The sequence below is a fragment of the Staurois parvus genome, unplaced genomic scaffold (genome assembly GCF_062004578.1).
Source record: "Staurois parvus isolate SC_StPar_1 unplaced genomic scaffold, SC_StPar_1.0 ptg001401l, whole genome shotgun sequence".
NCBI lineage: Eukaryota > Metazoa > Chordata > Amphibia > Anura > Ranidae > Staurois > Staurois parvus.
In genome coordinates, this window is record NW_028319197.1 from 193,718 (window position 1) to 216,112 (window position 22,395).

Genomic DNA, 22,395 nt, shown 5'->3' on the forward strand with positions numbered 1-22,395 from the left:
TAAATTACAAGTGTTGTTACAAAGGGTGTAAATACTTATGCCTTTTATTTCCTTTTTCCTACATTTGCATACATTTCTAAAATTCTGTTTTCACTTTGTCATTATGGGGTACTAAGTGAAGAATAATGAGGAAAAAAATAATTTTAACAGAATCAGGTTGGAACATAACAACATTGAAAATAGTGAAGGGGGTCTGAATACTTTATGAATACATTCTACACGAAATTTTCCCTTTAAGCCTCATTTTAGGCCATTTTCTTCTTTTCATTGTGGCTCTTGAGGGTCAGAGGAGACCACATAATAGAGATTTTTACTTGTTTTGTCAGCCTCCCCCCATCACCACCACATAAGAAAAATTACCAAGGAGAAGGAGAGAATATCTTGTCAATTCCGATCAGATCTCATGTTGATGGAATGTCAGTTGAATGAGAATTTCCACCATGTTGATTGATTGCTTGATTGAACTTTGTTGTTTTTTTTTTACTTTGATTTTAAAAAATGCAAAAATGAGATTGACCAGTCAAACAAAAATGGTCATTTTAGCTCTGATCAAACATCTTGACTGAATCTCAGCAATGGTCATACTAGTAAAAAATGTTTTTGATGCCTCTATGTTGGCATAAGGCATCCCTCCTGCATTGCCAGAGATCAAAGGCTCGGGAATCCAGATTAGCACCTTAGTAAATCAGCCATTGGGCTCTACTGATAAGAAATCCCAGCATATAGTCTTGCTGACACAGTCAGTCTAAGCAGACCTCTCTAGAATAAAGAGTTTAGCGCTGTCCTGACATCTGACCTCTCCGGGAAGAGGTAAGTGGAGCAGGATATTGGAAGCTTTAATTAGAGATTGCACAGACAACGGCGAAAGCTGTGAGTGCCAAGGTCATAATCTGATGAGATTCAATGTGTGTGTTATGTGACGAGTGGCCGTAGGTGCAGCCAAATCTATCTTCCCAAATGCTTTTTTTCATTACGGAAGAGATTTAGCCGGGCCGCGCTACATAAGAAGGATGGCTTATGGAAGGGAGAGCGGACTTCCTTCATAAAACCATAAGGGAAAATTATATAAAAAGTATTGCAACAGTTGCAAAAGGTAACCAATCAGAAGTATGCTTTCTTTTTAAACCCAGTGCATATGATATCAGAAACCGATTGGCTACCAGGAATTAGTAATGAGCTAAGGTTTGGGAAACTATACCATGTTAGCAGGTTGCCAGCCCAATCAAATGTGCCTGAGGATTTCCATGAAGGGCTGGGACAAGGGGTGGGCAGGAGGGACAGTTGCCCATGGCATGTGATCACCACATGCTCCAGATCAGTAGGCCGCTACTCTTTATCTCTACCCCACAGCTGACACAAAAAACACACTAAAAATGTACAACTACCTTTTGCCTCCTAGAATGTAAGCAATTGGCCATGCATGTGCAGTGCATGGGGTGAAGAAACAAGAGGGCCAAGAATAGGCACAGGGTGGTACATCCATTCTATGTCATACATTACCAGTGGAGGAGGGGGAAGCAGCTCTATATCCACTGCATGAACCTGTCCTGGTACTGGCTGCTCATAACAAAGTGGTCAGAATGCTGTTGACATTATTGACCTGTCATAACCATATAGCCATATTTGGTCAATGTCTATGGCCATGTGGTCATATTGGGTCAATAATGTCACCAGCATTCCCATTCCTTTGTTGCATGTGGCTACAGGGCCAGGAATTTGCTGATCGGGCCTCGAATATGCTGACCAGGCCAGGGATTTGCTATCATGAGACAGTCTCTTGCGACTTCAGGCCAATGTCGTTGACCAAATATGGCCATGTGGCAGGGGCGGACTGATCATTTGGAAACTCGGGCACTGCCCGAGGGCCCGGGGTCAGTAGGGGGCCCCATGAGATGCTCCTGGTACCTTTTTCATAGGCTTTTTTGAGTTTGGGCAAGGACACAGGGGCCCCATGATCCCCTATTGCCCGGGGGCCCCATGAGTTATCAGTCCACCCCTGCCATGTGGTCATATTGGGTCAATTATGTTAACAGCATTCTCATTCCTTTGTTGCATGTGGCTGCAGGGCCAGGGATTTGCTGATCGGGCCTGGAATTTGCTGATCAGGCCAGGGATTTGCTATCATGAGACAGTCTCTTGCGACTTCAGGCCAATGTAGTTGACCAAATATGGCCATGTGGTCATATTGGGTCAATTATGTGACCAGCATTCCCATTCCATTGTTGAATGTGGCTGCAGGGCCAGGAATTTGCTGATCGGGCCAGGGATTTGCTGATCGGACCAAGGATTTGCTGATTGGGCCAGGGATTTGCCATCATGGGACAATCTCTAGCGACTTCAGGCCAAGCTGTGTTCGGCCCGAGCCTTAGCTCATCAGCACCATGGAGGAGCAGAAAATTAGTTTATATTTTCCTGAAATTTTGACAGAAATCAGAAGAATTCAAAGAAAGTTAGCTATTTTGGTGAAATGTATGGAGTCAATGGGGAAGGCAAAACCTGAACAATGAACTTCTCTTATTTGCGCTCTTTTGATCTGTTAGATATACCGCTGAAAGTTTTGCGATATCTTTTCAATAACCTGGTAATACCTGTTGCTCACCTCAGAAACTCAGGGCTGCTCTGTGTCTCATGCTCTCTTCGGCCTCTTTGTCATGGTCAGGGGTCAGGCTTGGAGACCAGTAGCTATAGCAGTAGAGAGGCTCCCACCATGACCAGAAGACGAGGTATACAAAACAAGTCATGCATAAAAGTGGCCACCCGCCCAAGTCTATAACTGGCTTATGAAGCAAGGACACATAAACAGGCATCACATAGTGAAAAAAGAGGGAGAGAACAATGTTCTTGGACAACTTGCCAGCCAGCTTGCTAACAACCAAATTAACCTGTCTAACAGTATGCGTTTATAACAGGGGTTTAGTTAGCACACATTTGCAAATACATACGTAAGCCACAGAGCCACGACACGGCACCCTGATCATCTGTGGTCCTAACTCTAAAAATTTGTGAGTCCCCATAGTAGAGGCACATGCATTTAATGGATAGATCAAGGGCAGGTGGACCTGAGGGAGCCACCCCTCTTAAAGGCAAAGGAGCGCACTGGACCCCAGCATGTAGCACAATGGCAACCAGGGTCCTAGTGCACCCACGTACCAAAAAATCAAACATGCATAAAAGTGGCCACCCGCCCAAGTCTATAACTGGCTTATGAAGCAAGGACACATAAACAGGCATCACATAGTGAAAAAAGAGGGAGAGAACAATGTTCTTGGACAACTTGCCAGCCAGCTTGCTAACAACCGAATTAACCTGTCTAACAGTATGCGTTTATAACAGGGGTTTAGTTAGCACACATTTGCAAATGCATACGTAAGCCACAGAGCCACGACACGGCACCCTGATCATCTGTGGTCCTAACTCTAAAATTTGTGAGTCCCCATAGTAGAGGCACATGCATTTAATGGATAGATCAACTAACTAAACCCCTGTTATAAACGCATACTGTTAGACAGGTTAATTCGGTTGTTAGCAAGCTGGCTGGCAAGTTGTCCAAGAACATTGTTCTCTCCCTCTTTTTTCACTATACAAACAAGTCACCCTGGCAGATGAAATGGGCTCAGCTGAGGAGTGGGATCTAATCACTAACCGGTATTCCCCAGAGCTCCTAATGGCGGAGATGAGTTTTGCTGTATGTTAGCACCAGGTTGCGGTCCTCAGCATCGCCCCACCAGAAATTAAGCAAGTTGGGGTCCAGTAGCAGGCATTGCAGGTAGGGATCAAGCAGAGGTCTAGTCAGTAAAGAAGCCAAAGGTCTGAAACAAATGGTTGCAGATTGGGATCAAGCAGAAGTCGTGGCTCGGCCGCCCATCTAAACGAGCATCTTCAAAGTAGCGGCAGTGGGTGGGTTCATGGGCAGCTGGGAGGCAATATGCTGCCTCCTCACCACCTGTGTTACCCCTAAAAAAGCAGCAGAGGGTATAATTGTGGCCACAGCCGCAAAGCATTGTGGCCGTGGTATGTGTTCAACCCCCTCCAGGCTCTGTGTTATATAAAGGGGGGCAGTCTGGAGGAATGTGGTAAAACCACAGCTCAACTACCTAATTTTTTTACAATCCTCTGGCCATTTGTACTAGAGTAGAGTATTTAGAATAAATGTATCCATCGTGCCATACCATCAGGGAGGCGTGTGAATGGCCCCAAATTTATTCTGCAGCTGGACAACCACCCCAACCATGCAACCAATGTCATTAAGAACCTTCCTCAGTGTAAAGAAGAGCAAGAAGTCCTGGAAGTGATGATTTGACCCCTACAGAGCCCAGATCTCAACATCATGGAGTCTGTCTGGGATGACATGGAGAGACAGAAGGATCTGAGGCAGCCTACATCCACAGAAGATCTGTACTTAGTTCTCCAAGATGTTTGGAACAACCTACCTGCCCAGTTCCTTCAAAAACTGTGTGCAAGTCTACCTAGAAGAAGGCAAAGGGTGGACACACCAAATATTGATTGGATTTGGATTTCCCTTCTGTTTATTTACTTTCCATTGTGTAAACCACCTCCCGCCCGCCATATAGTAATATGCCGGGCGCAAGGTGGTTCTCTCGCTATGGGAGGATGTCATATGACGTCCTCCCATTCTCACTGCGCATACGCGGCTCAGGGAGCACGCAGCGTGGCGATCGGCGGTGCGCTGTGTCCCTCGGACACAGCGGATCACCGATCACGAAAAGAGCCGAAGATGTCGGCTCGGTCATGTGATCAGCTGTGTCCAATCACAGCTGATCACATGTAAACAGGGAAATGCCGGTTAGCGGCATTTCTCTCCTCTCGAGCTGTCACGCTGACAGAGGAGAGGAGAGCCGGTAATCGGCTTTCCTCTGAGGGGACATTTACACTGATCATCAGGGCACTGATGATCAGTGTGCCCTGATGATCAGTGTAGACCCAGCAGTGCCCCCTGTCAGTGTCCATCAGTGCCTTATGTCAGTGCCTTGTGCCAGTGCCACATCAGTGCCACATATCAGTGCACATCAGTGCCACATATCAGTGCCCATCTGAGCTGCCTTTCAGTGTCACCCATCAGTGCCAGTCAGTCCCACTTATCAATGCCAATCAGTGCCACCTATCAGTGCTGCCAATTGGTGCCACCTATCAGTGCCAGTCAGTGCCGCCTACCAGTGCCAGTCATTGCTGCCTATCAGTGCGCATCAGTGTTGCCTAACAGTGCCTGTCAGTGCCGCCTATCAGTGCCAGTCAGTGCCGCCTATCAGTGCCAGTCAGTGCCACCTAACAGTGCCAGTTAGTGCCGCCTATCAGTGCTGCCTATCAGTGCCATATATCAGTGTCATGTATCAGTGCTGCCTTTCAGTGCCCATCAGTGATGCCTGTCAATGCCCATCACCCAATGCCCTACCAGTGCCTCCTCATCAGTGTCCATCAGTGCCACCTATCAGTGTCCATCAGTGCAGCCTATCAGTGCAGCTTCATTAGCGCACATCAGTGAAGCAGAAAAATCACTTATTTACAAGATTTTATAACAAAAACTAAGAAAAAACATTTTTTTTTTAAATTTTCAGTGGTTTTTGGTTTGTTTAAGAAAAAATAAAAATCCCAGAGGTGATTAAATACCACCAAAAGAAAGCTCTATCTGTCTCAAAAAAATTATAAAAATTTCCTATGGGTACAGTGTTGTTTGACCGCGCAATTGTCATTCAAAGTGCGACAGCGCTGAGAGCTGGAAATTGGCCTGGGCAGGAAGGGGGTAGAAGTGCCCTGTAGGCAGGAAGGGGGTAGAAGTGCCCTGTAGGCAGGAAGGGGGTAGAAGTGCCCTGTAGGCAGGAAGGGGGTAGAAGTGCCCTGTAGTCAGGAAGGGGGTAGAAGTGCCCTGTAGGCAGGAAGGGGGTAGAAGTGCCCGGTAGGCAGGGAGGGGGTAGAAGTGCCCTGTGGGCAGGGAGGGGGTAGAAGTGCCCGGTAGGCAGGAAGGGGGTAGAAGTGCCCGGTAGGCAGGAAGGGGGTAGAAGTGCCCTGTAGGCAGGAAGGGGGTAGAAGTGCCCTGTAGGCAGGAAGGGGGTAGAAGTGCCCTGTAGGCAGGAAGGGGGTAGAAGTGCCCAGTAGGCAGGAAGGGGGTAGAAGTGCCCTGTAGGCAGGGAGGGGGTAGAAGTGCCCTGTAGGCAGGAAGGGGGTAGAAGTGTCCGGTAGGCAGGGAGGGGGTAGAAGTGCCCTGTAGGCAGGGAGGGGGTAGAAGTGCCCTGTAGGCAGGAAGGGGGTAGAAGTGTCCGGTAGGCAGGGAGGGGGTAGAAGTGCCCTGTAGGCAGGAAGGGGGTAGAAGTGCCCGGTAGGCAGGAAGGGGGTAGAAGTGCCATGTAGGCAGGAAGGGGGTAGAAGTGCCCTGTAGGCAGGAAGGGGGTAGAAGTGCCCAGTAGGCAGTAAGGGGGTAGAAGTGCCCAGTAGGCAGGAAGGGGGTAGAAGTGCCCTGTAGGCAGGAAGGGGGTAGAAGTGCCCTGTAGGCAGGAAGGGGGTAGAAGTGTCCGGTAGGCAGGGAGGGGGTAGAAGTGCCCTGTAGGCAGGGAGGGGGTAGAAGTGCCCTGTAGGCAGGAAGGGGGTAGAAGTGTCCGGTAGGCAGGGAGGGGGTAGAAGTGCCCTGTAGGCAGGAAGGGGGTAGAAGTGCCCGGTAGGCAGGAAGGGGGTAGAAGTGCCATGTAGGCAGGAAGGGGGTAGAAGTGCCCTGTAGGCAGGAAAGGGGTAGAAGTGTCCGGTAGGCAGGGAGGGGGTAGAAGTGCCCTGTAGGCAGGGAGGGGGTAGAAGTGCCCTGTAGGCAGGAAGGGGGTAGAAGTGCCCTGTAGGCAGGAAGGGGGTAGAAGTGCCCTGTAGGCGAGTGGTTAATTGATAAAAATAAACTATGAACACTTCTATTTCTGAAAACAGTCTTAATTTACTGCATGTTTTTCACACTTGCCTAAGACTTTTGCACAGTACTGCATATACTGTATATATATTTGTTTGTTTTTTTTTCCCAAGTACATTTTGCCTAAGCAACTCAGTGACTTTAATTGGTAAAACTTTTTTCTTATCCCTTTTGGCTACTTTGAAGAACAAAATTTTCTTATGTGTAATCTGGTTTTATTAAATGTTTGCAGTGAACATAAGTGTTCAAAGAAAACACCTTGTGCGTTCATTACTTGACCTGGTTTGTAGATACATCGAGTTCTCACAGTCTGTTCTTGTAAATACTTGTTTGCAGCAAAATCTATCCCTCCGGATTCCGAGTCCACACATGGTAATTCAGGTTCTTCTATTTGGCGAGGGACTGATGGGCCGTACGAGATGAAGTTAGAGAAATTCAAAAAGAGAATAAGGTGAAGCGTAGGGAAATGATAGAATCTCTGATACATGGGGAAGCGGGGCCTGCAGTAAAGAATGCAGTGGTCAGAAATATGTCATATACAGACCAACTATCACATACCTGGTGATGGAGACCAATGGAGAGAGGGCTTCCCTTGCGGCTAAGTTCCGGACTCCCCTGAGAGTGGGACAGCGGCAGTCAGGCCCAAAGTTGCACAGGTCGCCTGTTGGAGTTCTGGTTGGTGGTCAGGGGCGGACTGACCATTCGAGCACTCGGGCACTGCCCGAGGGCCCGTGGTCAGTAGGGGGCCCCATGAGATGCCCCTGATAGCTTTTATTGGCTTTTTCATAGGCTTTTTTGGGTGTTGGCGAGGACAATGGGGCCCCATGATCCCCTATTGCCCAGGGGCCCCATGAGTTGTCAGTCTGCCCCTGTTGGTGGTCCACTCAGAAGCAAAGCTGGTGCATGGAGATAGGTCTACAGACAGGAGGCTCCTGTGCGGGGATCTGGGATTTGGCTGTTTACTGGGTAGTCGATTCAAGCCAAGGTCAGGTACTGGGTTGGAATCAGAGCAGACGTGGTCAGATGGGAAAGTCGAGGCCATACACAGAGGAGTGAGAGAGACTATCCGTAAGCCAGGTCAGATCAGGGGTAATGCAGAGTAGACAGGTCTAGGAGCAAGCCGAGTCGGTAACAGGAAATCACAAGTCAGAACCACAGGAAACAGGACCCAGGAACAGGGCATGGGGAGCTAGAGATCATCCACCAACCAGAGGAAGTGATGAGCCTCCTTATAAAGGCCATCTGGCACCAGACTGAGGCTGATGTGTTCTTCTGCGGCCATGTAGAGTATTGGCAGAAACGCCAGATCTTCCAGAACTCCTGCCGTGGACAGGACCCTGACACCAACGTACAAAGTGCAGTGGTCAGGAGCATGAAATACATTGCATAGTATACATAGTGCAGGGGTTAGGAGTGTGTAGCATGCAGAGAACAGAGGTCAGGAGTGCATAATGCACAGAGCATAGGGATACAGTGGTTGGTGTACAAAATGCAGGGGTCAGTGGTATATAACACTCAGAGCAGGGAACAAGAAAGTATAATGAACAACAAAAAATTGCCTTTTTGCTAAATCCAAAATCCCTTGAATACAGATCTTCCTCTCCCCCATAGATTTCCTCCTAGTACAGCTATCACCCCTGCACAGCTCCCCTCTAGTACAATATCCTCCAATACAGATCTCCCATCAGGTCAGATCTTTCCCCTAATACAGATCTCCTCCCATACAGATTTCCCCCCAGTACAGATCCCCCCCAATACAATCTCCCCCAGTAAAAATCTCCCCCAGATCCAGTAAAGATATCCCCCCAGTACAGATCTCCACTAGAACAGAATTCTGCCTCAGTACAGACCTCCCCTCTAGCCAATCTCCCGCAAAACTGATCTCCCCACAGGTCAGATATTTCCCCTAATACAGATCTCACCCTATACAGATTTCTCCCAGTACAGATCTTCCCCAATACAAATCTCCTCCAGTACTGATCTCCCCTGTAAGAGATACCCCCCAGTACATATTTCCTCTGTAGGTAATCTCCCCCAATATTGAATTCCCCGCAGGTCAGATATTTCCTCTAGTACAGATCTCATCCAATACAGATTTCCCCCAGTACAGATCCCTCCCCCAATACAATCACCCTCAGTACAGATCTTCCTCCCAGTACAGACCTTCCACAGTACAGATTCTCCCCCCAAGTACAGAGCTCTCCCAATACAATATTCCCCAAAAACAAAATTCCCCCAGTACAGATCTTCTTCCTAGCAGAGATCTTCCCCCAGTACAGATTTCTTCAAATACAATCTCCCCTGATACAAATTAAAATTTTGTTCAGGACAGATCTTCTTCTTAGTACAGATCCAAGGGCAGACTGACAACTCATGGGGCCCCTGGGCAATAAAAGATAATTGGGCCTCCTGTGTCTCTGCCTACACTCAAGCCACACCCACACAACACCCCACCTACATATTGCAGCTCAGCTGCATAGAAAGGGCATTATTAAAAATAATTTCAAAATTAAATAAATGTCTTGGGGTCCCCCCTCCATTCATACCAAGCCCTTCGAGTCTGGTATTAGTTTTGAGGGGAACCGTCACGCCAAAATAAAAAAAAATTGGTGTGGGGTCCCCTCCAAGATCCATACCAGACCCTTATCCGAGCATGCAGCCAGACAGGTCAGGAAAGGGTGGGGACAAGTAAGGGCCCCCCCATCCTGAACCATACCAGGCCACATGCCCTTAACATGGGGGTGCCTTGGGGGGTTCCCCCCAAAGCACCTTGTCCCCATATTGATGGGGACAAGCTCCTCTTCCCCATAACAGATCCCCCCCCCCCAGTATAGCTCTTCCTCAATACAAATCTTCTCCAGTATACATAGTAGATATTTTCCCCCCAGTACAGATTTCCAATTCCCCTTCACTCCCACCTTCTAGTACAGATCTTCTTCCTTGTACAGATCTTCCAAAGAACAGATCCTCCTCCTAGTACAGATCTTCCCCAGTACAGATCCCCCCTCCCTCCCAGTACAGATCGTCCTCCTTGTGCAGATCTCCCCTCAGTACAAATCTTTTTCCTAGTACAGATCTACCACAGTAGAGATCTTCACCCTAGTACAGATACCCCCCCCCCCGGGTGGACTGACAACTCATAGGGCCCCCGGGCAATAGAGGATCGTGGGGCCCCTGTGTCCTTGCCCAAACTCAATAAAGCCTATGAAAAAGGTACCAGGGGCATCTCATGGGGCCCCCTATTGACCCCGGCCCACGGGCAGTGCCCGAATTTCCAAATGGTCAGTCTGCCCCTGCCCCCCCCCCAAGTACAGACCTTCCTTCTAGTGCAGATCTTCCTCAGTACAGCTCTCCCCCAGTACAGATCTTCCTCCTTATACAGGTATCCCTTTAGTACAGATCTCCCCCAGTACAGATTTTTACTCAAGTACAGATCTCCCCCAGTACAGATCCCCCCCTCCCCTCTCATTGAAACCCACTCACCAGACCAGGCATGTCAGAGTATGGGTCATCTGACTGGAGCCTCCCTTGCTCTAAACTGCTGCTGTCTCTATCTGAGGTCTGGCAAAGAAGTAGAAACCCAGGGAACCCTGCAGTTGATGTGGAACAAGTGCTTTAGGTGCCCAGCTACTGCCAGACAGTCCCAGGATGCGTGGGGTCCCCTTTTTCTTCAGATCTATTACCAACAACCAGTGGTCCTTACGGATACATAGAGTGGAGCTCTGGATGATTATTGAGCAGGACGTGCATGCCATCATAGTGACATCCTCTCAAATCCTCAATAACTATCATGTACCTGGTGATGGAGGCCAATGGAGAGAGGGCTTCCCTTGCGGCTAAGTTCTGGACTCCACTGAGAGTGGGACAGCGGGAGTCAGGCCCAAAGATGCACAGGTCGCCTGTAGGAGTGCTGGTTGGTGGCCCACTCAGAAACACAACTGGTGCACGGAGATAGGTCTGCAGACAGGAGGCGCCTGTGCGTGGTATGCAAGCCCTTCCGGGATTTGGATGTTTACTGGGTAGTCGGTTCAAGTCAAGGTCAGGTACCAGGTGGGAATCAGAGCAGACGTAGTCAGATGGGATAGCCGAGGTCAAACACAGAGGAGAGAGAGAGAGAGAGAGTATCCAAGCCAAGCCGAGGTCAGATCAGGGGTAAATCAGAGTAGACAGGTCCAGGAGCAAGCCCAGTCGGTAACAGGAAATCACGGGTCAGAATCACAGGAAACCGGAACAGGGCATGGGGAGCTAGAGATCATCCAGCAACTTGAGGAAGTGATAAGCCTCCTTATAAAGGCAGTCTGGCACCAGACTGAGGCTGATGTGTACTTCTGCGGCCATGCAGAGTACTGACAGAAATGCCAGATCTTCCAGAACTTCTGCCGTGGACAGGACCCTGACAATAACTCCTTGCAGTTGCTTTTTACATCTACAGCTTTCATTAAATAATATATGAACTAAATAATCTGATAATTAGAAATGAATCCAGAAGGCAGCTGTCAGTGCTGGGCCAATGAGTTGCAGGTGGAGGATTCCCCTACTCTGCTGCTGCATATACATAAAGGGTCAGGGGAATCCTTGTGGTATCATTGACTTAATATAGCCACATAGCCATGATAGGTTAATGACATTCGATAAATGTCATGACCTAATATAGCCTTATGGCCTTATTAGGCGAATGATGTCCCAAGCATCCCCACCCCTTTTTTATGTGAGACTGCAGGGCAGGGATCCCCCACCCACAGCTCATTTACAGCTAGCTTCCAGGTTCGAAATTGTTACAAATGGTTCCATGTAGCTGCTAATTTCTTCTAGCATTCTCTAGTATTGTTACATGGTATCTCTTGTTACAAAGACTTATGTATTTCCTATGTTCATTAGCCCCATCTAGTGGCAATAATGCAGTATTTCACTACTGGTCATATTAAAATAACACATTCATGTCGTCGAAGCTCGGGAGCACACACATCGTGCTGGATTTGAAGGAAAAGGCGGGAGAAGGGGTGGCGGAGGTGATAAGGAAACCAGGATGTCGGGGTGCAGCAGAGATTGTGCTACGGCGGATGAGGCCTTCAAGAACCCCTTAAAGGTGAACCGGAGGTAGTCTTCGGATGTGTCTACGCCATCGCCAACATCCACCATCCCGGCTTCACCATTTATGCCGAAGTTTGGTTATGGAACCCGGGTCAGTGTTTACCTGATGAAGAGGTCTCCAAAGGGTTTGTCTCACTCCCCGTGGACTGTCAAGAAAATCAGTAAGCAGTGTGACAAATGCAGCTAGAACCTTTATGAGGAGAGGTTGAATGTGGAGGCCAAGATCCTAAAGGATTTGCTGCACCCCAACATGGTTGGTTATTGAGCCTTCACCAAATCTAAAGATGGCAGCTTGTGTCTAGCAATGGAATTTGGAGGGGATAAATCTTTGAATGACCTCCTAGAAGCCAGGAGTGAGGAGGAACTGGGCCCATTCCCTGCTGTGGTTATTTTGAAAGTAGCTCTACATATGGCCAGAGGTCTGAAGTACCTACACAAGGAGAAGAAGATCTTGCATGGCGATATGAAATCCTCCAACGTTGTCATCAAAGGTGACTTTGAGATTATTAGGCTCAGTGATGTTGGGGTGTCTCTGCATTTAGATGAAAACATGATCGTGAATGACCCAAAGGCCCACTATTAGAGATGAGCGAATTATTCAAAAATTCGGTTCGGCTGATTCGCCGAATTCGCGGAAAAAAATTTGCTTCGAGCCGAATATATTCGCTGCGAATTTAACTTATAAAAAGGGTGTTTCTAGGCTTCAGAGAGCCTTTATATTAGTTCAGAACACTGTACCTTTAATTTAAATGCCCTTGGAGTCTGCTGGGGAAGAGAAATAATACTGTCAGTCAGTATGACATGCAGATGAGTGCCGTCGATCTTAGAATCACCGCACACTTCACTCATTTGGGCAGTCACGGGGCCAAAACCAAAGTGTGGAGCCACAGTGTGGCGGTGGAGGCAGCAGCAATGGGAGCCAATACAGCACCCTATGACAAAATGGAACCCACCAGCAGTGTGAGGAAACCTGAAAGTGGCACATGGCAGAGTGTGGCGATGGAGACAGCAGCAATGGAAGGCCGTACAGGGACCCATGACACACTCTGGACCTGGCAGCAGCATGAGGAGGCGGTACAGGGGCCCATGACAGATTACGGGCCTGGCAGCAGCATGAGGAGTTGGTACGGGGGCCCATGGCAGATTACGGGCCTGGCAGCAGCATGAGGAGGCGGTACAGGGGCCCATGGCAGAGTGGCGGAGCGTAAGCAGCTAAAATTGAAGGCCATACAGAGGCCTATGTTAAAAACTCCCCCCAGCAGCAGCGTGGGGAGACGACTATCAAGAGTCCAATGGCAGAGTGGCGGAGCAGAAGCAGCTTCAATTGAAAGCCATACACAGGCCTAGGTTAAAAAGCGGAAGCCGTCAGCAGCGTGAGCAGACGACAGAGACACATGGCGCAGGGTGGCGGTGGATGCAGCAGTATTCGGAAACAAAAGACACAGGCCTCGGTTAAAAAGCGGAAGCCGTCAGCAGCGTGAGCAGACGACAGAGGCACATGGCGCAGGGTGGCGGTGGAGGCAGCAGCAATGGAAGGCCATACAGCACCCTATCACAAAATGGAACCCACCAACAGTGTAAGGAGACCTGAAAGTGGCACATGGCGCAGGGTGGCGGTGGAGGCAGCAGTATTCGGAAGCCATACACAGGCCTAGGTTTAAAACTGGAACCCAGCAGCGTGAGCAGACGACAAAGACACACATGGCAGAGGATGGATCTGGCAGCAGTATGAGAAGGCGGTACAGGGGCCCGTGGCACAGTGTGGTGATGGGGGCTACAGCAACTGGATGCCAGAAAGTGGCCGATAGGGCTATATACTGCATGGAATTATAAAGTTGTAAAGACAGCGGCCTATAAGGCTATACACACTATAACAATCATGACTTGATTGACCATTGGCCTATAAGGCTATACACAGCATGAATATCATGACTTATTCTGAGACTGCTTTGGAAGGCTATATACAAAAAGTAATTCATGAGCTGTCCGGACAGCGGACAATAAGTACATATATACAAATCAATTCATCAGCTGTCCAGCCAGCGGCCTCAAAGGCGACACATATAGAAAGCAATTCATGAGCTGTTCAGACAGCGGCCTCTAAGGCGACAGATATACAAAGCAATTCCCGAGGTGTTCAGGGAGCGGCCTGAACGGCTAGGTTATTAGGTCAGTTGTGTCAGGAACTGGTGGTTTGAAATCCAGACTAATCCACGCCTGATTCATTTTTACAAACGTGAGTCTCTCCACACTTTGGGTGGACAGTCGTGTCCTCCGCGGAGTTACAATACCTCCTGCCGCACTAAACACGCGCTCCGATGCCACGCTACTGGCCGGGCATGACAGCCTTTCAAGGGCAAATTCAGCTAGTTGGGGCCAAAGGTCAAGTTTCGTTGCCCAGTAGTCAAGGGGATTGTCTACCTCGGTTGGCAGGGTGCTGTCCAAGTAGGCCCAAGCCTGTTGTTTGAGGTCCTGCTCCAGGTCCACCTGATGCTGCTGCTGCTGCGGCTGGTTAGTAGTTTCCTCACTGCGCTGGTGAAGAAAGCTACTCATCATCGACTGCAGACTGAGGCAGCCGCTGCTGGTGGAGCTGCCACTGCTCCTACCACCCCACCCCTCCCCTGCTGCCATGGCAGTGGAACGCGAGCGCACAGGGCCCACCATGTCTGAGGATGGACGTTGGCGCAGAAAGGCAGAGACCAACTGACTACATAGGTGGTTTTTATAGTACTTTATTTTGGCTTTTGGCCTCCCTCTCAGCAGGTGTGAAAAAGGCCACCATTTTTGAACGGTAGCGAGGGTCCAACAAGGTGGACAGCCAAAAGTCATCCCTCTGTCTGATGGTTATTATTCGGCTGTCGCTACGCAAGCAACCGAGCATGCTATGGGCCATTTGTGCCAAGGAATGCGAGGGACTCCCTGCCTCCATCTCCACAGCATACTGCCACGGTGCGTCTGGGTCCTCTGTCTCCTCCTCCTCCTCTACCAGATGCTCCTGCTCCTCCACTCCTGTCCGCTGAGTGGAAAAACCACCCATTTCACTCAATAATTCCTGAGCACCAATGTCCTCCTCTACCTCCTCCTCTTCTTCCTGTCCTGCCCCCACAGGGGTCATGTGGCGTTGAGATCTGTGCGCCACGTCTACCGCACCCTGACCAGCCATTGTTAACAGCATTTGTTCCAGGACGTGCAACAGAGGAATGACGTCGTTCATCCCATAGTCCTGCCGACTCACGAATAGCGTGGCCTCCTCAAAGGGCCTGAGCAAGCGGCAGGTTTCACGCATGAGCTGCCAATGGCTGACATCTAAGTTACACAGGGGAGTACCTTTATCCGCTTGTAACATCAGGAAATCGGTGATGGCCTTTCGCTGTTCGTAAAGGCGGTCTAACATATGTAGGGTTGAATTCCACCTTGTTGCAACGTCGCAGATCAGGCGATGCTGTGGAATTCCGTTCTGCCGCTGCAGCTCAAGGAGGGTGTGCTTTGCGGTGTAGGAATGGCTGAAATGCATGCAAAGTTTACGTGACATTTTAAGGATGTCTTGCAGTGGGATGGTGGATTTTAGGAACCGCTTGACAACCAGATTGAACACGTGAGCCATGCATGGCACATGGCACAACCTTCCTTGACGCAGAGCAGACACCATGTTCTTTCCGTTGTCGGTCAACATGGTTCCGATTTTCAGTTTGCGCGGAGACAGCCATCTGTCGATTTCTCTGTTTATTACACTCAGAAGTTCCTCCCCTGTGTGACTACGTTCGCCAAGGCATACCAGGTGCAGCACAGCGTGACACCGTTGCGCCCTGCACATGTGATATGCCGGTCGGGTAATGGGACTTGGCACGGGGGTGGCGGCTGAGGACACGGCGGAAGAAGAGGTGGTAGAGGCGGACATCTTTGCTGGACCAAGGACGTGCAAACGTGGAGGCAAAAGCGGCGTGACCTGTCCAAGTTGCTGGTGCGGCTGTGCCGGCACCACGTTCACCCAGTGGGCCGTAAATGACATGTACTGTCCCTGACCGTAGTTACAGCTCCACACGTCGGCGCTGCCGTGCACTTTGGCAGAGACCGACATGCTCAAAGACTGGCCCACCATCTCTTCTACATGTGAATGCAGGGCTGGCACTGCCTTTTTGGCGAAGAAATGCCGGCTTGGCACTCTCCACCGCGGCTCGGCACAAGCCATCATTTCTCGGAAAGGTGCTGAGTCCACCACTTGGAAAGGGAGGGACTGCAGCACCAGCAACTTGGACAGGAGGACGTTCAGCTTCTGCACCGTCGGGTGCGTGCTCGCAAACTGTTGTCTCTTGGAAACGGATTCCAAGAAAGACTGCTGACGGAATACGTGAAGAGGAGTAGCAGGAGAAGGAGCATCTGAACGAGCGGAAGATGCCAACGAGCGACAACTCCCCTCAGCAGAGGTGTTGGAGCCTTGACTGGCTGATAGAGGGCGATTGACGTCGGGTGACGGAGCAAGTAACGGAGCGGGTGATGGAGCGGGGGCTGGGGCAGGCAGAACCGCCGTATCTTTATCACGGTTTTCCCAGGCCACCGAATGGCGACGCTGCATATGCTGACGCAACGCTGTAGTCCCAACATTGGCCCCCTGGCCACGCTTGACTTTCTGGCCACATAGTCGACATACGGCTACGTTTACTTCCTCGGGCGTCTTGACGAAAAATTGCCACACCGCCGAGTAGGAAACTTTGCCCCCGCTACTCCTCACTGGCTGACTGCTACTTCCTCCGTGCACACCGGCACCACTACTGGCCGTGGTAGTAGGCTGCAGTGGAGCTGGTGCTCTACTCCGTGGCCGTTTGGCTCCACTGACACTGCTGCGACCCTGCTGCCTCCTGGGCAACCCACCGACTGTTTTGCTCGCTGGCAAGCTGGCACCCTCTTCTCCTGATGATGCGGAAGCAATAGCCTGATGACGACGAGGCTGCCAAGTGCGATCAGCCTCATCATCATCAATTAGGGTCTCCGCGTCACTACTAGCCCCCTCGGCTGCGTGTGGGTCAGGAGACAGACCTGTCTCTAGACCGGCTACCGAGCCACTCTCCTCGCCAGTACTTCTTCGCCTGGCTGCTGAAGAGGCGGATGTCTCCCCCCGTTCCTGACCGCCCTCTGTTAGCTCTTCCTCACTGTACAGTGGGGCTGAGCCCACAGCATGCGATACTTCGCTTGGTGAGGGAACACCAAAGGACAGGGGCAGGTCGAGGACACGTGATTTCAGTGGGCTTGCTCCCGGGCCATGCCAACTAACGGTTGTGTCTGACGTACCCACCAACCGTTGGCTGTAGGTGTCAGAGGTGACCTGGGAAGAGGAAGACGACCGAGTCAACCAATCAATGACGGCAGGGTTGTCTGTGGAGACACGACCGCTGGATGACACCGGGAGCACTGGCCTCTGGCTGCGACTAGTGCTGCCTCGACCCCTTCCTCTGCTGCCACGTCTGCTCGCTGCTGAAACATTGCCTCCTCTGCCACTCCTCTGCGTGTTGTCTGACATACTCTTTAATTCAATAAGCACCCCAAAAATAAAACCGGATTTAACTCTTTGAACGTACAATAGTGGTTGTGAAGCAGAAAGTCAGTTTATTGTACACAATCGGTCAATTGCAGATTGCCGTTGGCTGTAAACTGTACGTTTATGTCACTGGAATGCACTAATCACCCAAAAAATATTACCGCCACCCGGCGTGTAAATGGATCTAACTCTTTGAACGTACAATAGTGGTTGTGAAGCAGAAAGTCAGTTTATTGTACATAATCGGTCAATTGCAGCTTGCCGTTGGCTGGAAACTGTACGTTTCTGTCACTGGAATGCACTAATCACCCAAAAAATATTACCGCCAGCCGGCGTGTATATGGATTTAACTCTTTGAACGTACAATAGTGGTTGTGAAGCAGAAAGTCAGTTTATTTAGCACAATCGGTCAATTGCAGCTTGCCGTTGGCTGGAAACTGTACGTTTATGTCACTGGAATGCACTAATCACCCAAAAAATATTACCGCCACCCGGCGTGTAAATGGATCTAACTCTTTGAACGTACAATAGTGGTTGTGAAGCAGAAAGTCAGTTTATTTAGCACAATCGGTCAATTGTAGCTTGCCGTTGGCTGGAAACTGTACGTTTATGTCACTGGAATGCACTAATCACCCAAAAAATATTACCACCAGCCGGCGTGTATATGGATTTAACTCTTTGAACGTACAATAGTGGTTGTGAAGCAGAAAGTCAGTTTATTTAGCACAATCGGTCAATTGCAGCTTGCCGTTGGCTGGAAACTGTACGTTTATGTCACTGGAATGCACTAATCACCCAAAAAATATTACCGCCACCCGGCGTGTAAATGGATCTAACTCTTTGAACGTACAATAGTGGTTGTGAAGCATAAAGTCAGTTTATTGTACACAATCGGTCAATTGCAGCTTGCCGTTGGCTGGAAACTGTACGTTTCTGTCACTGGAATGCACTAATCACCCAAAAAATATTACCGCCAGCCGGCGTGTATATGGATTTAACTCTTTGAACGTACAATAGTGGTTGTGAAGCAGAAAGTCAGTTTATTTAGCACAATCGGTCAATTGCAGCTTGCCGTTGGCTGGAAACTGTACGTTTCTGTCACTGGAATGCACTAATCACCCAAAAAATATTACCGCCACCCGGCGTGTAAATGGATCTAACTCTTTGAACGTACAATAGTGGTTGTGAAGCAGAAAGTCAGTTTATTTAGCACAATCGGTCAATTACAGCTTGCCGTTGGCTGGAAACTGTACGTTTATGTCACTGGAATGCACTAATCACCCAAAAAATATTACCGCCACCCGGCGTGTATATGGATTTAACTCTTTGAACGTACAATAGTGGTTGTGAAGCAGAAAGTCAGTTTATTGTACACAATCGGTCAATTGCAGCTTGCCGTTGGCTGGAAACTGTACGTTTATGTCACTGGAATGCACTAATCACCCAAAAAATATTACCGCCACCCGGCGTGTAAATGGATCTAACTCTTTGAACGTACAATAGTGGTTGTGAAGCAGAAAGTCAGTTTATTGTACACAATCGGTCAATTGCAGCTTGCCGTTGGCTGGAAACTGTACGTTTATGTCACTGGAATGCACTAATCACCCAAAAAATATTACCGCCAGCCGGCGTGTAAATGGATTTAACTCTTTGAACGTACAATAGTGGTTGTGAAGCAGAAAGTCAGTTTATTGTACACAATCGGTCAATTGCAGCTTGCCGTTGGCTGGAAACTGTACGTTTATGTCACTGGAATGCACTAATCACCCAAAAAATATTACCGCCACCCGGCGTGTAAATGGATCTAACTCTTTGAACGTACAATAGTGGTTGTGAAGCAGAAAGTCAGTTTATTGTACACAATCGGCAAACTGCAGCACCAACTGTGCACGACAGCCACCAAAAAAAAAAATGGTGTATGTCACTTTAAATTTTCGATTCTTTGATAGCTGTGGCCCTAAGTAACGATTCTGTGTCCCTGAGTAACGATTCTGTGTCCCTGAGTAACGATTCTGTGTCCCTGAGTAACGATTCTGTGGCCCTAAAGTCTCTGTGGCCCTAACTCTGTCCCTCAATACACAGAGGTCTGTCTCTCTTGAATGACCGGAGGCTAATGGAGAATTCTAAGATGGCCGCGATTTATAGCTCCACCATTACACAGTGCTGGCTGGCTGGCTGGCTGCTGATTGGCTAATGCGATCACATGTCATGATTCATGACTCATGAATGCATTATGGGTCAGCGCGCCTTGTCTGCGCGCCTTCCCAGAGATCCCCGCCCCATCTTCTCTGTCCATTTTCTCCTGTCGCCACACATGTCGCCGCCATTTTTGGGAAAATTCGATTCGTGCATCCGAAGTTTGCTAATCTTCGGATTCGTCGCGAATAGAATTTTTCCAAATCTTCGGAACGAATTCCACTTCGTCATGTTCGATTCGCTCATCTCTACCCACTATATTGGAACAGAGTCCTGGAAACTTTGGAGGAACATGGTGTCATCACGGATAAGGCTGATATATATGCGTTTGGCCTGACCTTGTGGGAGATGATGACTCTGTCCATACCGCACCTCAACCTGTCAGATAAAAATGAAGATGAAGAGGATTCGTTTACCGAAGATGACTTCGATGCGGACACTTTTTATGAAGCTTTGGGCACAAGACCAGTACTTAACATAGATGAGCTCGATGAGTCCTACTAGAAGGTGATTGAATTGTTCTTTATTTGCACCAGTGAGAACCCCAAGGAACGGCCTTCTGCAGATCAAATTGAAGAGGCGTTGGGAGTGGAAGGTCTCAAGTAATTGTTTAATATGGTGTTAAAGGTTTCTGTTGCGATGGTTTTAATGTTCTTATCTATGAGAAGGCAGCTTTGTTTTGCTGTAAAGTTTTCCATAACTGTAGGTTAAAGTGATTGTGAGCTCTGTTCTCGAGCAGAGGCGCTAATGCTATTGTATGAGCCTTTAAAGCAGACGTAAACTCAGCATATCTCAGCTACCTTGTTTTACCCCTCCCCCCCGCCACACATGTACAAAAAAAATAGATTTGAAGAACTTTGAAGATCCATATGGGCATGAAGTATGGTGCACTTGTATATGTGGGAAAGTCTAAATGGTGAGATTACTTCCTACTTTAACAAAAACTTTACCTCCATCAACCCTGTGACGGGAGTCACTTTGGATGGGGGGCCCATGGAACACAGCTCACTTTAGAGAGTTGGGGAGACCCCTGTCTCAGCTCCCCATATCCCTCTTATGTGTAAGTCACCCTGTGCCTGTTAGGGGTACAGGGTGAAAAGTCCTGATATTGTGTAGACATGTATAGGTGGGGTGTGGGGATTGTTCAGTGTTTACTGCCATGTAGTGCATCCCATTGTTCTATTGTGTGTCTTGCTTGGGAGCAAACTATTATGGGATGTATGTGTTTGTGTATTGGCTTGGTGGGGGGGTGTCTACTGAGGTGTTTCTGGTTGCTAGATTTGGTTTGCCCCACCCTGTGTCCATATGTAGGGAGGTGGGTTGTTCCCTTGAATGTTTTATATCTTGTGTCTGTGTTAAAATAATGCAGTCTATATCCTGGTTTATTTCAAGACTGGTCTTGTCTAGTTTTGTATGGTCCGTGGTGGTGTCCGTGGATCTGTGTTTGGACAGGGAAGTGGGAGTATAACGGAAATACCCTAGTGCAGTTGGGGTCCGGTTCCGTTTCCTACGCAAAACTGCAGCAAATAGCCCTTAAGTACCTATTGCCTTAAGTGGGCTGTCTTAAGGTCCCATCAGGCTGCTGGTTTTCAGATACTTCTGGGTCTGAGCCATGGTTGGGGGCTGCGTAGGCATTGCCTGGCTACTCAGACTGAAGAAGCCACTTTGGGCCCTTGCATAGCATACAATCCGTCTCCCTGCCTACTATAGGTATCAACAAAAAAAACAATCAGGAGGGAGTACTTGTAAGCAGGGCTTCCTGTCCTCTCCAAAATGGTTGTCTGGAGCCCATAGCAAGAGTCAGTCGTCGATGGGCTTCTGCCAGCCTGAAGAAATGGCAAAGTGTCACCTTCAGCTTAGAGAATATATTTGTCACAACTCTAGCAGTAGCTCTATAGGTCCACAGTTTGGGGTTTCCCCAGGGTGCGGGGTCTAAGCCCCAGTCTGCTTGTTCACCAGAGCCCCTGATGGTGGGGATGGACTTGGAGCAGGCTGAGACCAGGTCGCGGCCCCCAGGTATGCCCAGCTGCGGTAGAGGAGACCGCTAGTGTCATGTACTTTAGTAGTGAGCCTGACGTGAAGAGGCAGAGCAGACCAGAACAGGATGCGGATGGATCCGTGCGGCAGGTAGCGGAGTCAGGTGGGCCGGGGGCGATATCCGAGAAGGCAGAGCAGACCAGAGCAGCAGGTAGAGGGATAGTCGGGTCACAGGCCAGGTTCAGCAACAGGAGGTCAGAATGATCAGGAGCAGGCAGAAGAATATCCAGAGACAAGCCAGGGGTCAGGGCAGGAGAAGGTCACGATAGTCAGGAGCAGGCTGGGTTCAGCAACAGGAAACAACTCAGGATCAGGAAACACAGGCAGAGGAATAAGACCATACGGCAATTTGGATCTTGCTGTGGCCCGTTTAAATAGCCCGCCCGGCGCTGACAGGTGCACCTGGGTCCTAGTGCCTGCTTGCGCCATCATTGGTGACAGGTGCGCCTGGGCCCTAGTGCCTGCCCGTATGCCTTGTCGGGATCCTACGCATGCGCAGATTCATGCGCTGCAGCGATCCTCTCATTCCCTGACAATATTGCAGCCTCCATGCTGTACCAGGAAAAATTTGGGATGGCTAGTTTGTTTCTGTATCCCCCCCCCCCCACACACACACACACTTTGGATTATGTTAATA

The 22,395-nt window shown here is 49.2% G+C and overlaps 1 pseudogene; it reads left to right on the forward strand.

Annotated features, from left to right (window-relative positions):
• The first annotated feature begins 11,927 nt into the window (after positions 1 to 11,927).
• LOC149436196 (lymphokine-activated killer T-cell-originated protein kinase-like) lies at positions 11,928 to 20,327 on the forward strand (annotated as a pseudogene).
• The last annotated feature ends 2,068 nt before the right edge of the window (positions 20,328 to 22,395 follow it).